Genomic DNA, 14,995 nt, shown 5'->3' with positions numbered 1-14,995 from the left:
GAAAATGAAACCAATCAGCTCCAGTGCATGAACCCATTAGCCCAGCTTCCAAGTGTCATTTTTCACAGAGGTCACAGAGGGGCCGCCCAGGAGCAACAGGAACCTTGCAAGTGCTGTGTGTTGCATTTGCATATGATAATTAGTTTTTGCTATAAATACAATTTCTTCAGCCGATTAACATTTTGTGTCCTTATTCAATAGCAAACATTTTCATATCAAACCCACAAAGCTGCCAGAACTTGCTTTGCTTACGTTGCATGATGGTGTTAATACCTCTGTTTATACCAATGCCAATTAGGAGTGCTCAGTCTTGGAAGAATAAAAGAGCTCCCTAATGCTATTAATATAAACAGTAATAATAAAGCCGAGAAGCTCTTGCAAACCTTGTTAACTTAAAAGATCATTAGCAGTAAAATACCTCTGCGTGGTAAGTGCCTGCATTCTTGGGCACATAAAGCTCAAGCATGCCTTGAACCCTTTGCTCTGATCTGGTGCAATAAACAGGAACATGCAATTAAAACATTGTTTTGTTTTGCTACACACATTATCCAATTGCTGCAGAGAATTATCCCATACAAGTTAGATGTACTCTAGCCAGGTAAAATAACAATGTCTTCAACTTGTCAGACTTAGTGCAGCACAGTTTACTCTGGACCAGGAGGTCAACATCTCCAAGGGGATGAGGTATTTTATGGGCCTATAAAAGGGTTTAATAAAGCAAGATGCATCGGAATTTCCCATGAGAGAACGAACTAGCTTCCTTCCTTCCTTCCTTCCTTCCTTCCTTCCTTCCTTCCTTCCTTCCTTCCTTCCTTTTCTTTCTTCCTTCCTTTCCTTTCTTCCTTTCTTTTCTTCTTTCCCTCCTTCCTTTATTCCTTTCTCCCTTTCTTTTCTTTTCTTTTTTTTTCTGGGCAGGAATGAAATACTCTCTGTCAAGGAGGATATTGAGAAAGGTAAGAGAAAAAGGAAGATGTTCGTCACACATGTTCACACACATGTGCTCACACATACATAGGCTTGAGCACATATTGCTGACCTAATGCCGGATTGGAAGAAACTGTGTTAGTCAGATGCTGAGCTTCAAGTGCGGCAGTGGCAAGCAGACAAAGAATCACTTACCCTCAATTAAATAATGAAGAGATGACCCTGCAGTCACCACTGAAAAGGGTAGGTATGGGAGGAGGGGTGCGTAGGATCAAGATATTGTGTGCACGTGTCACAATGAAACCTAGGATTTTGTACAAATAATATACAAGAAGAATAAAAAACAATTCCTACAGAAACAAACCAATTTTACTTCCCCAGTGAAATGTTGGTTTGATACAGTATGCACACTTAGAGTCATCAAGAATTTTAAAGCATTAATAATGGAACCAAGCATTTAACTTCATATTTGACTGAATGCTAAATATATGACTATTGAAAGTTAGGCTGTAACACAGGGAAATGGGACTAAAATAAAGAATTTTGCATAATTTTAGAATTAAGGGTTTAAGGCTAAGTCAGACTATTGAAAGTTAGGCTGTAACACAGGGAAATGGAACTAAAATATAGAATTTTGTATAACTTCAGAATTAAGGGTTTAAGGCTAAGTTAAAATAGCCTTGTCTCACAGGTCTTCTATGACTAACTAACTGAAATTTTGGATAGCGTCGTTTCTGGGGGTTTTAGTTTTCTTGTCTGTAAAGTGGGGCTAAAAGTTGTACATAACTCATGGGGTTGTTTTGAGGATTTACATTTAACATTGCACCCACACAATGCTTGAATCTTAAAATGGACACAATGGACAGTTTGCTGTTATCTCTGCCAGAGGAGAAAAACAGATCATCTTTGGGTAGATTAGTAAGAACTCTACCTTTCTTCTTCCCTGTGCTAAGGAATGAAGAGCCTTGTGTGTGCTTGGTCAGTATGCTGCCTGTGAGCTATCTCTACAGGTGTTATTTAACATCTGTTACTCTAAGGCATTGGGTTTCGACCTTCCTAATGCTATGATGCTTTAGTACAGTTCCTCCTGTTGTGATGACCCTCTAACCAGAAAATTGCTACTTCGTAATTCTAATTTTGCTACTATTATGAATCATAATGTAAATATGCTTTCTGTTGGTCTTAGATGACGCCTGTGTAAGGGTCATTCAACCCCTAATGGGTCTCCACCCACAGGTTAAGCGACTCCACTCTATTAGCTTTCCTGTACCACTTTTGATCTCCTCTGCTGTCCTGCTGCAGAGCTCATTTCTTCACTTCTTATAGAGAGCATGGTGTTCTTCTGCACTTTGGCCCTAGCCATCTTATCTGATAGAATCAGTCAAGTTTCAAAACAATACTTTGTAGTCTTGGGGTTGGCCTTTAATTCTTACTGTACCATCTTCCCATGCACTCAAACATATTTTTAAGAGGAGGAAGCAAGTCCACAGGTAATGAACTCCAGTCCCTAATCATTATTCCTTTCTCATGCTGACTCTTGAAGGATAATCCACAGTAGGTATGGTTGTTTGAGTGTGGTCCATGTGTCCCTTGGAGTTCACTATGGCTGAAACTTGCCCTCGAGGAGATGCTAATGATTGATATTGAAACCCTTGGGAGATAGGGACTGTGGGATCCCATCATTCTCAAAAACTTCCTATGTGGTGATGTAGTTTTTCTGGCAACATTCTCCTTTACAAGGATGTAATATAATTGAAAGAGAAGGTCCATAGTACAACTGAGCAACTCGGTGGCCATGGCCTTGAACTTCTAAACAAAGTAGGTAAGAATAAGAATTTTTTTTCTTCATACCTGCACTGCCTTGGGTATTTTGTTATAACACAAATCTGACTAGTGTTAATATTTAGTCATTACTTTACTGTTCAGTCCTCTGTCAACAGCAGGATCTCTTGCTGGTTTACTTTTTCTATTCATGTTTCAGTTCTCAGGGTGAATAGATACAGAATTCCCTAATTTAAAATCCTGTTATATATTTTTAGGAAAAAAAAAGTCAGGGACATTCAATATACAGAAGACCAAGTTTAGTAGGGAAATATTAGTTCTATCAATATCTGAAGGATTTCCCAGTAGAGAGATTAATGTGTTCTGACAACAAAGCCCTATGGTGGAGGCTGTAGGAAAATGCTAACTAATAGAAAAGAATATTGCAACCATTTAACTATGTAATAAGAGCTGCTTTGGGAGGAAATGATAGGAGTGTTCAAGCAAAGAGTGAGTAATAAACCACAGGAGATTGAACCACACAGGCTTGCGTATCAGAAAAGAGTTAGACCAAGTGACCTAGATCTGTGATGATTCTATGTTTCCTAACAGGTTCATCTTAGAATCCCAGGGTAATTTGAAATATATACTGAAGTTGAGATAGACTTTGATAATTACCTGCCTGGTATATTTTACACAGTAATTTTTATATGAATTGTCAGTCATCCTTATCACAGGATGATTGAGAAACTCCAGGTGACTTCATTTATGACACACATTTGCAAGGTGCTTACTATGTGGCATTATTATGTACCTAAGTTTTAAAGGACACTGATGCTCAGGATACAGTTGCTGCCCTCTGGAGCATGCACTGTGCTCAAAGGTAAGGATGAGGCTGAAGACTGAAGAAAAGGAGGATTGTGAGAAAGGCAGATGTGGGGCAAAGCACTCCAACGTCTCTCTCGCCTCTTCCTCTAGGGAACCTTTTTAAGTCTTCTTTAAGTTTCTCTAAGACACTTGGCAGGACCTCTAGGACCAGATTAGAGAGGAAGCTGGGATGGGATGGAATCTTTGCTCCCTAGAATGTGAGCAGTGGATTTCTTCGACCAGTTGCTTCTCTCATGCAAGAAGTATGTGCATGTGTGTGTGTGTGTGTGTGTGTGTGTGTGTATGTGTGTGTGAATAAGACCACTTCACAAAATAGATGCTAAATAAATATACAATAAAAATATAGATCAGATTATGAATAGTCATTATGAAACCCTGCTCTATATTACCTAGGAGAAAAGGGACATAAAATCATCTTTCCGAGTCAGGTGTTTATGAATTTCTAAAGACCAGACTGCATATTTCTCTAAACCCCCAGTATTTCTACCGCAAAACAGATTCTTGGAAGTGAAACAGGCCTGTTAAAAACTCTTTTTTATGCAATGAAGGATGTAAGGAAATTGGATAAAGTTCAAAGGAGAAGAACACGAATGATTAAGGGGCTGAGAGCATGATTTATGTTGAATGATTAAAAGGATTAAAATGCAGATCTTGGCCAGTGCTACAGACTCAGCTATAAAAGAAAACTCAAAATTAAGTGCCAAAGCTCTTAGCTCCCATGAAAAATACAAATTTGCATATAATTTGGCACATATTTCTACTCAGAGTTCAGCAGACCCTTACTGAGGTAACGTACACAGTGCCAAAACCACTAGTCGATTTGGTCAGCTGAAAGTGCAGTCTGATGATATCAGGAAAAACTTGCCATTTGATGGATTGAGGAGACAGGGGAATTCCACTGTTTCCACCCAGGACCATCATGTGCAAAGAAGACAAAATAAAGTAACCTATCACAATGTACCCAAGTATCACAGAGCAAAATCTCCCCTAAAGTAAATAGCTGGAGTGTGCAGACCCATGGGACCAGAACAGCCACTTGGGTCTGGATTACTGTCTTCCTGAGGAAATTGTAGCCAAGAGCTAACTGATCTTCTTGTCTGTCAAATGAAGCCTGTGATTCAGCAATGAGGAAAGGAGGCATGTGTGGAACCGGCTCTTCTCAGAACTGCCTATCTCCCAAGAAGGGAGAAAGGAGATGGTTCAAAGGAAGCTGTGTAGACACATGTAAGGAGAAAGCCAACTGATAGTGTTTAGAATTATAAAAACACATTTTAGTGAAAATTTTATTTTTCTTAAATATAGCTTTCTGTGGCTATCAGTTTTCCTTCACTTGTATTGTCTGGGTAATTTTCTTATTTTCAAGGGAGGAAAACTGAAACATAAATAGAGGAATCATCATTATAAATGCTGTTAAGGCACCACAGCTTGTCTTGGCACTTAACTCAGTCTGAATAATTTAGGCTTAGAGCCTCCAGCTTCCTTTTCAGTGCTTCTTCTTGTTGATGACATACCAGTGTCATATTTTCCACCTTACCCATTTTCTAATGGAAACATCAGTGATGGTTACATTCAGACTGTTGTACAAGGTTGGTCTCCTAAGTTGTCTTCCTCTTGGAAAGATAAACTGTACCCATTTCCCTCCTCCATCAGCCCTAATGGTCACTATTTTAAACTGACCTTCCAAACTTTTGCTTCCATTTTTTTTTCCACTTCTGGGAAGTGAACTGAGGATCTTGAACAAGGTAGACATTGGGGCAACCACTGACCTTTATCTCCAGCCACACCCCCTCCTCCTCCTCCTCCTCTTCCTTCTCCTCCTCCTCCTTCTTCTGTGTGAATGGGTTCGTTTCTTCACCTTTCAAACTTTTTATGCCCATATTTAAAATGCTCAGCCTAAAGATTTAATATAGAAAATGTTACTGCCTAACATTCTAACAAATAAAAAAATTTCTATGCTAATATACATTCTGCTTCATTTTATTGTCTGTTCCCCTTGCTTTTATTTTTCTTTAATTTATTTTTTAAAGATTTATTTATTATTATATGTAAGTACACTGTAGCTGTCATCAGACACACCAGAAAAGGGCGTCAGGTCTCATTACGGATGGATGTGAGCCACAATGTGGTTGCAGGGATTTGAATTCAGGACCTTCTGAAGAGCAGTCAGTGCTCTTAACCACTGAGCCATCTCACCAGCCCAATTAATTTATTTTTTGCACTCCATATTCCATTCTACACCTCCCCATCCACCCTCTGACTGATCCACATCCCATACCTCCTCCCCACCCACCCCCTGTCTCCACACGGATGCCCCCACCCTCACCCCATCTAACCTCTAAACTCCCTAGGGCCTCCAGTCTCTTGAGGGTTAGGTGCATCATCTCTGAATTAACAGGAAGTCCTCTACAATATTTGTGTTAGGGACCTCATACCAGCTGGTGTGTGCTGCCTGGTAGGTGGTTCAGTGTCTGAGAGATCTTGGGGGTCCAGGTTAATTGAGACTGCTAGTCTTCCTAAAAAATGACCCTTCTCCTCAGCTTTTTTTATCCTTCCCTAATTCAACAACAGGGGTCAGCAGCTTCTGTCCATTGGTTGGGTACAAATATCTGCATCTGACTCTTTCAGCTACTTGTTGGGTCTTTTGGAAGGCAGTCATCTAGGTCCCTTTTTGTGAGTGCTCCATAGCCTCAGTCATAGTGTCAGGCTTTGGGACCTCCCCTTGAGCTGTATCCCACTTTGGGCCTGTCCTTGGACCTTCTTTTCCTCAGGTTCCTCTCCATTTCCATCCCTGTAATTCTTTCAGACAGGAACAATTATGGGTCAGAGTTGTGACTGTGGGATGCACCCCCTCCCTCACTTGATGCCCTGTCTTCCTGCTGGAAGTGGGCTCTATAAGTTCCCTCTCCCTATGGTTGGGCATTTTATCTAAGGTTCCAGCTCTCTTCTAATATTTTATTTTGAGATAAGATCTCATTAAGTCTTCCAGGTAAGTCTCTAATCTATTCTATAGCTCAGGCAGGCCCTGAACTTGCCATCTCTCTATGTTAGCCTCCCACATGGCAAGGATTACAAGCTTGGATCAATAGTCCCAGTCACTTCCTGTACATTTTACTGTGCTGTGTACTTCATACATGTGGTATCATATTTGACCTTTTCTGATTGACTTACAATTTTACTTTGTATACCATCCTCAAGTTTCATTTATATTATATAACAGCAGAAAATGTGAGATATTTCTTCCTTTTAAAATCTGAATATTTCATTGTGCATAGACCATATTTCCATCAGTAGTTCATGTATCAGTGTGCCTTTATGTTGTTCCTCCTCTTGTTTTGTTTTGTTTTGTTTTTTTGTTTGTTTTGTTTTTATTTTTTGAGACAGGGTTTCTCTGTATAGCCCTGGCTGTCCTGGAATTCACTCTGTAGGCCAGGCTGGCCTCGAACTCAGAAATTCACCTGCCTCTGCCTCCCAAGTGCTGGGATTAAAGGCGTGCACCACCACGCCTGGTGTTCCTCCTCTTGTTTACTGTGAGTGACAAACATCATATTGATAAGATAAATTGTCATGAATGGTTTAAACTCACTCAAAAGTTGCCTCTGACAGCTGGGTTGTTTCTCCCTCATGTCAAAATGAACATGCTTGTCTCTAAGAATCCTCCAAGACCCCTTGTTTGATTGGTTATGGTTTTCAGTAGTAGTCTCTGTATGTTGCAAATTACAGTTATGAAGTAGCAGGAAACATGATTTGATGGGTGTGGGTCACCACAACATGAAGAACTGCAGTAAAGGATCAGAGCATTATGAAAGGTTGAGACTCACTGCTCTTGTTCTCTGCATAGGATTGAGGTCCCATGAGCTTTTCCCTGTGCAGTTTGACATGTTCATTGATCAGGTCTCATTTTGGCAATCATGTTTCTGAGACTTTTTGGGTATAGCTTCTGCTGTTGTTAGGAGACACAATCTCACTGCAAAATCCTTGATTCTCTGGCTCCTTCCACAATGTTCCTTGATCCTTAGGGGTGGAAGTGTTTTGTAGATGTATAAATTGGGACTAAATACAACAACTCTGTATTTTGATTGGTTATGGTTTTCAGTAGTAGTCTCTGTATGTTGCAAATATAAGTTTTCTTGATTAGGGGTGAAAACTAAACTTAGCTGTATATATAAAGACAAATGTTTATAGATTATTGTTAGGGACTATGTTGTTTCAGTAAATTAGTGGTTATAGACTCGCCACCAATAACTGTGACATCAGTAGCATTTAGTAGCTAGATAGGTTTGTAGTACTAGACATGGTATTCCTCTTGTTGAGTTGGTCTTAAGTCCAATTAAGGAACACACCTTTAATCTGGGCTACACCTTTCATCTGGGATTAAAGGTGTGGTGGAACACACTTTAATCTGGGATACACCTTTCATTTGGGATTAAAGATATGGTGGAACACACTTTAATCTGGGCTACANTTTAATCTGGGATACACCTTTCATTTGGGATTAAAGATATGGTGGAACACACTTTAATCTGGGCTACACCTTTCATTTGGGATTAAAGGTGTGGTAGAACACACTTTAATCTGGGATACACCTTCTGCTGGAGACAATATAAGGACATTGGAAGAAGGGAGTCTCGCTCTTGCTCCCTTGCCTGCTTGCAGTGTGGGACTGAGTAACTGCTAGATCCTTGGACTTCCATTCACAGCTGCGACTGAACCATTGTTGGGAATTGGACTGCAGACTGTAAGTCATCAATAAATTCCTTTACTATATAGAGACTATCCATAAGTTCAGTGACTCTAGAGAACCCTAACTAATACAGAAGTTGATACCAGGAGTAGAGTGGTTCTAGGGGAGCAGAAGTCTAAGGATGAATCTTTTAAAATACTGGAATTGGCTTGTTGATCCACCAGCACCTTCAACTACTGAAAGCTCTCCAGATTCTCTCCCTCCTGAGAGCTCAGAGAAAATTTGAAGACCCATGATTGAAACTATATTTCAAACTTAAAGACCTCCCCATTTAGAAGCTTACATGGACCTTTCTGGTACCATAAAAGCTAGTCTTCATGGAGGGGACATTCATGTCAGTTCAGTTTAGGGGTCTCTAAGGCCCTGCTTCTGATGTTTGTGGTGCCTTCAACAATAAGAACTTAGTTTCCACCATCAGGACAACCAACGGCAACAGAGTCTCTCAAGCAGCACTAGTAGAATTTTTTGAGATTTCTAATGTATCATGTCATCTGCAAATAGGGATATTCTGAATTCTTTTCCTATTTATATTCCTTTCAGTTCCTTCTCTTGCCTTGTTGTTCCAGCTAGTACCTTGAAAAGCTTGCATTTTTTTTCCTTTGTAGCTTTAAATATATGTTCTTTGCCATGTATATTTAGTGATAAGCCCTTCTTGGTGAGGAAGGCATGGCTTGGTGGCAGAAGGGTGACGTTGGATAATTACACTTCATCCACACACAAGAAGCAGAGAAGAAGTAAGAAATGGGGTGAGGCTTTCGATGCTCAAGTCTAGTAATATACTGCCATCAGTAAGGTTCCATCTCCTAAAGGTTCCATAACTTTTCTCAACTGTACCACCAAGTTTTCAAACATATGAACCTATGGGGGACATTTTTAATTCAAACTTCCACACTAGTATATAGGCTTATATTTTTCAAAACTCTACTTTAATAAATGTACTTAAATGCTTCAACCTCCCTTCCAACCCACCATTACCAGAGATAATGGAAAGGAAAAGTTAATAGAGCAAAGGGGAATATGGACCTGTTTAGAAATAGCTACTTGTATGGAATCCTATCTGTGCTGTCAGGATATCAGCAGTTCAGTTCACACAAATTAGGAGAGGCAGCTCGATCTAGATCTACTTGTTAACACCCATGTATGAATCAGCAATAGCAGTTAGATCCTGAAGAAACCTTGAGGATCTGCCTATAGGCCACAGTCTGAAGAAGCAGCAAGAAGCATCCAGAACACCACCAGAAGTTCTTTGGTGACATTTCTCTCTATGAAGTAATGGCACCTAATGACCAGCAAGAGTGGCAAGGCAAACCAATACCACATAGCATTTTCTATGTGGTATTTCTATAGCAACTGACTGTTGGGATATATATATATATATATATATATATATATATATATATATATCCTTTCCAAACATCATGTGTTCTCTCAAGCTTCTGCTCTAGCGAAATATCACATGCCCCCTTTCCAGTCTGCTTCCAGAAACACACCAGGTGTCTGTTCTCACTAAAAAATCCTTCCACGTGACTGCTTCAGCAAAACATACTCTCATAAGACAGTTTCCAGAAAAACATCACATGACACAACCGAGTCTCCAAGAAACCAGAAATCTTTACTTCACTAGTACAAGGGAGAAAAAAAGATGAAACATTTGAATAAGGGATGAATTAGCCCTTTCATTCTCCCAACAGTCACTTCAGTCAGAAGGTGAAAAACTATCAACAATAGGGAATACTTGGACACAGTGAGTGGCACAATCTCTTTATCTGTTCTTCTATGATTACAAACAATGACTAGGCATTAGAAAATGAATCACTAATTTGTACTGGGTACAGATGGACATCTTAACACACCTTGACTCTTTCCATGTATATTATAACTCTTGGAAGAAAATGGACATATGTGTTTATCATGGCCTAAGGGAGTGGGTTGTTCTCGCCTGTAGAGCTAGGAACTGACACTGATGTAAATTAACAAAATGAACCATCTAAGTCTTCACCTGGAACTTGCACATCTTTAATAGACTTCAGATTCTAGAATCATTGTGTCAGGCATATTCTGCTGATGTAATTGTCTGAGTAGGAGGGAGATTCCTGGTGCTTTTGATTCTCTCATCTTTCCAGAATCTTCCCATAGCTTCTAACTTTTCTGTATCTGTTAACTGTGAAGTAAACAGGATGGATAAAGTAGGTTTAAAGTCCTGTAGTCTCCTAAGACATTCATAAAGAAAATGTACTTATCAGTTGAGATTGTAATCCTAGCAGGTATAGTTATCATATTTATATAGCAAATATTCATATGCAAAAACTTAAATGGAACTTTAGTGAAAATAATTGAATAGTTATAGAAAAAATAATATTTTAGGGATGTGTTGATTGGTGGAGGATATTACTCTCTTTCTCTTTCTTTCTTCCTTCCTTTCTTCCTTTCTTTCTTTCTTTCTTTCTTTCTTTCTTTCTTTCTTTCTTTCTTTCTTTCTTTCTTTCTTTCTTTCTTTCTTTCTTTCCCTCTTTTATAGTTTGCTTTCTTATTTTAAAAGAAATAAGGTCTTGCTATATAGTCCACGTCTCAACTCATTACTCTCCTGCTAGATTAGGATTACAGGTGTGTTCTACTATTCACCTTAACCATTAATGAAAATTCCAGTGTAAAGTCAAGTCCTCATTCCACATGTGTGTTGGTTTAAATGGGTATGTTCCCTATAAACTCAAGTGTTTGAATGCTTGGCCCTGTGAGAGTGGCACTATTAGGAGGTGTGGCCTTGTTGGAGGAAGTGTGTCACTGTGGGGGTGGGCTTTGTCACCTAGCAATCAAACTCCACCCAGTGTAGAAAGTCCTTCCTCCTGGATTCCTTTAAATCAAGGTATAGGACTCTCAGTTCTTCCAGCTCCAGGTCTTCCTGTATGCTGCCATGCTTCCTGTCATGATAATAATGAACTAAACCTGTGAAACTGTAAGGCAGCCCTAAATAAATGTTTTCCTTTATTAGAAATGCCATGGTCAGTCTCTGGGCTCGAGCGTCCCCAGGCACGTTCCGTTCCTCTGCCCTCACGAGTTACGCCTTTCTGTCTCTAGCAACAGCGCCCGGCCCAGTCTCGGACACCAGAGCGAGCTCGGATAACCAAATGTGTTTCGAGAAGTGGAACCACGTGGCTGAAATGCTGCTCTTCGTTGAAGACCGCAAGGAGGCATACAAGATCCTTTGCCTCTGCTCCTGGGCATTTGTGGAAGATCGAAAATTGTACAATTTGGGATTAAAAGGCTACTATGTCAAAAGCAGTGGCAATAACGCAGGAGACCCAGGTACAGAAGAGGAGGAAGATGGTCATTCCAATGGCACTGCAGAATCACATAGCTCAGATGAAAGTGACCTTGATTTTGAGGCCAAACTCATGAGAAGTATGGTACTACCAATTCAGTTTGGTAGAATGTCTTCATGTGAGAATTTTGAGATGTCTGTTTATGCAAAAAATAAAGTTAAAGTGAAGCAAAAAAGAAGAAAACACCAGAAGCGGTATTTAGATGAAATGGTTTGGGAATCCTGGAGAAATGACTATGAAGAAGATGACCTTGTAGTGTCAGATGACCCATCTTCAGTTGAACACTGTGAGAACAACAGAACATGTGAAATTCAAAGCAAAGCAGATTCTGAAGTAGAAAACCTTCCTGTTGAAAATACACTNNCACCAAAGCTAGANNTCCCAGAGANTTGGGAAAAGTACTGGAATGAATATGGAGAAGGGCTGTTGTGGCAAAGCTGGCAGGAAAAGTATCCAGACCAGACACTGTCTTCTGAACCTTGGAACCTTCCTGATACAAAGGAAGAATGGGAGCAACATTACAGTCAGCTTTATTGGTATTATTTGGAACAATTTCAGTATTGGGAAGCTCAGGGCTGGACTTTTGCTGCCTCACAAAACTGTGATAAAGATGTTTGCACATCTCACATAGAGGAAGACCAGAATGCTGAGAGCAGCCTGAAAGCAGATGTAATGACTTTTTCATCTTCACCTAATATAGTTGAGGATGAAATCCCTGGCTCAAATGATAATGAACACAATGAAATTATTACTGCGATTAACAACATAACTCTGAGTGCAGAGAAAGTAGAACAGAGCCAGTTAGAGTCCTCTCAACACAGTGACGAGCCGCTCAGTGAAATCACTGGGAAAGAGTGCCCTGCCTCTGGAGGAAGTGACTCCTATAATGGAACACCCAAGGAAAATGATATATCTGAGAACAGAAGCTCACACCAACCATCTAAAGAGTTGCAGGAGTCTTCAGGAACAAATACAGGTAAACACAGACCACACCATAATGGGGCTGATGGAAATGAGAGTGAAGATGACCCACCTGAGCATAAGGCCAGCAAAGTGAAGAGAAGCCATGAATTGGATGTTGATGAAAACCCATATTCAGAAGTTGATGACAATGGTTTCCTTCTAGGATTCAAGCATAGCTCAGGACAAAAATATGGTGGAATTCCAAATTTCAGCCATCGACAGGTCAGGTATCTAGAAAAGAATGTGAAATACAAATCAAAGCACCTGGATCTGCCTGTGAAGAGCAAGCACATCCTCTTCACCGAGAACTCAGGGAAACCCTTTGTCGTGTGTAAGGGTAAAGTACGGAGTAAGGTAGAAACATTCCTGAAATGGGTTAATGAACGAGTAGATGAGGAGACATCCCAGGAGTCTCTTTCTCAAAACAAAATGCAAGACACTTGCAGAAGCAGTGACTCAGAGGAACAAGGCATGTCCTTGGAGAAAGCTGACAACCTGGTGGAGACCAGAGATCCAGAACCTGAAAAATGTCAGACCTCTTTAGCCACTGAACTTGAAGCAGAAAAGAGTGAAGTAGGCTCCTTAGTAGCAACTGTTCCAGAGAACTATTCAACTGAAGAAACACCAAACTCTCCCCATGCAGAAACAGAAGTTGAAATAAAGAAGAAAAAGAACAAGAAGAAGAAGAACAAGAAGAAGAAGAACAAGAAGAAGAACAAGAAGATAAATGATCTACCACCTGAAATAGCTTCTGTTCCAGAGCTGGCTAAATACTGGGCCCAGAGATACCGGCTCTTCTCTCGCTTTGATGATGGAATCAAATTGGACAAAGAGGGCTGGTTTTCAGTCACTCCTGAGAAGATTGCTGAGCACATTGCTGGCCGTGTCAGTCAGGCCTTCCGATGTGACATTGTAGTAGATGCTTTCTGTGGAGTTGGAGGAAATACCATTCAGTTTGCCTTAACCGGGAAAAAAGTGATTGCTATTGATATCGACCCTGTTAAAATTGATCTTGCTCGGAATAATGCTGAAGTTTATGGGATAGCAGATAAGATAGAGTTTATCTGTGGAGATTTCCTGCTCTTGGCTCCGTGTTTAAAAGCTGATGCTGTGTTCCTAAGTCCACCTTGGGGAGGGCCAGATTATGCTACTGCAGAGACCTTCGACATTAGGACAATGATGTCTCTTGATGGCTTTGAAATTTTCAGGCTTTCTCAGAAGATCACTAATAATATTGTTTATTTTCTTCCAAGAAATGTTGATATTGACCAGGTGGCATCCTTGGCTGGGCTCGGAGGGCAAGTGGAAATAGAAAAGAACTTTCTTAACAATAAGTTAAAGACCATCACTGCATACTTTGGAGACCTGATCAGAAGACCAGCACTTCTGAAGACCACTTCTGAAGCAGAAGTGTGATGCTGTAAAGCACAGAGAGATCGTGTGGAGTGAGGATGTATGACATTCAAGTGAGAGACAGGAGGAAGGCCTTCCTAGGTTCTTTAATACCGTGTGCACATGTGATGTGGAAAACTCTGAGTTTTAAAGGACGTTTGAGATCATCGGGTAGGGTAGTGGTAATGGATCTGTGTTGTACACTTTAAAACAGCATCAGGGCAAGGTGGTAGTGGTGCCTGCAATCCCAGCACTTCAGAAAGACCATGAGTTCAAGCTCATGCTGTGCTTCCTAACAAATCATGGCTGGCCTGAGCTACATGAGATCTTGTCACAACAAAAGAAAAAAAATCATAAAGAGTCTAGGCATATCCCTGTGCTTAAATTAAGTACATCCGTATATGTATTTGTTTTCATTCTTTAACTGTTTTAGCTTAACATCTTTGTGTCTGTGTAAATACTTATTAGTTTTTTAAAATATAAAGAAAAGCAAAAGAGTTCTACCTACACGTGTAATCCCTATTGAAATAATGTTACCAATTTAGTGCTCACACAGGAAAAGTAAAACTCCCACCACCTTACCTACCTTTTTTTCAACTATCTAAAGCTAATCACAGTTAGCAGGACTTTGCTTTTTAACTTTTTTATTACATTTTTATTTTGTCTATATGTGCATGCATGCCTGTGTGCAGAAGTCAGAAGACAACTTGCTGGAGTCCATTCTCTACTTACACCATGTGGGTTCCTGGGAATCAAGTTAAAGTCATTAGACTTTATAATCAGAGCCTTTACCTACTGAGCCAACCCATTGGTCCCCTCTTAATTCTTCTGAAGAAAAGATCACAGTATAACAGTGTACCCCAGTGCACTTCTCCATTGATGCACTCGCTGTGCGTTCATTGCCTTCCCTTTGTGGATACTTAATGTATAGTATATGAAATGATTGCTTTTGTGTGAGAGAGAATGTGTTTGTGCACAAGAGAGATGTGTGTGTGTGTGTGTGTGT

The 14,995-nt window shown here is 40.1% G+C and overlaps 1 pseudogene across 1 annotated transcript; it reads left to right on the top strand.

The window, feature by feature from the left end:
• The first annotated feature begins 11,439 nt into the window (after positions 1 to 11,439).
• On the top strand, positions 11,440 to 14,989 carry LOC110300756 (annotated as a pseudogene). The gene has a single exon (XR_002378620.1). The product of XR_002378620.1 is annotated as a trimethylguanosine synthase pseudogene (transcript).
• The last annotated feature ends 6 nt before the right edge of the window (positions 14,990 to 14,995 follow it).

Source organism: Mus caroli, chromosome 8 (assembly GCF_900094665.2).
Source record: "Mus caroli chromosome 8, CAROLI_EIJ_v1.1, whole genome shotgun sequence".
Taxonomy (NCBI): domain Eukaryota; kingdom Metazoa; phylum Chordata; class Mammalia; order Rodentia; family Muridae; genus Mus; species Mus caroli.
This window is presented reverse-complemented; position numbering and strand designations above follow the sequence as displayed.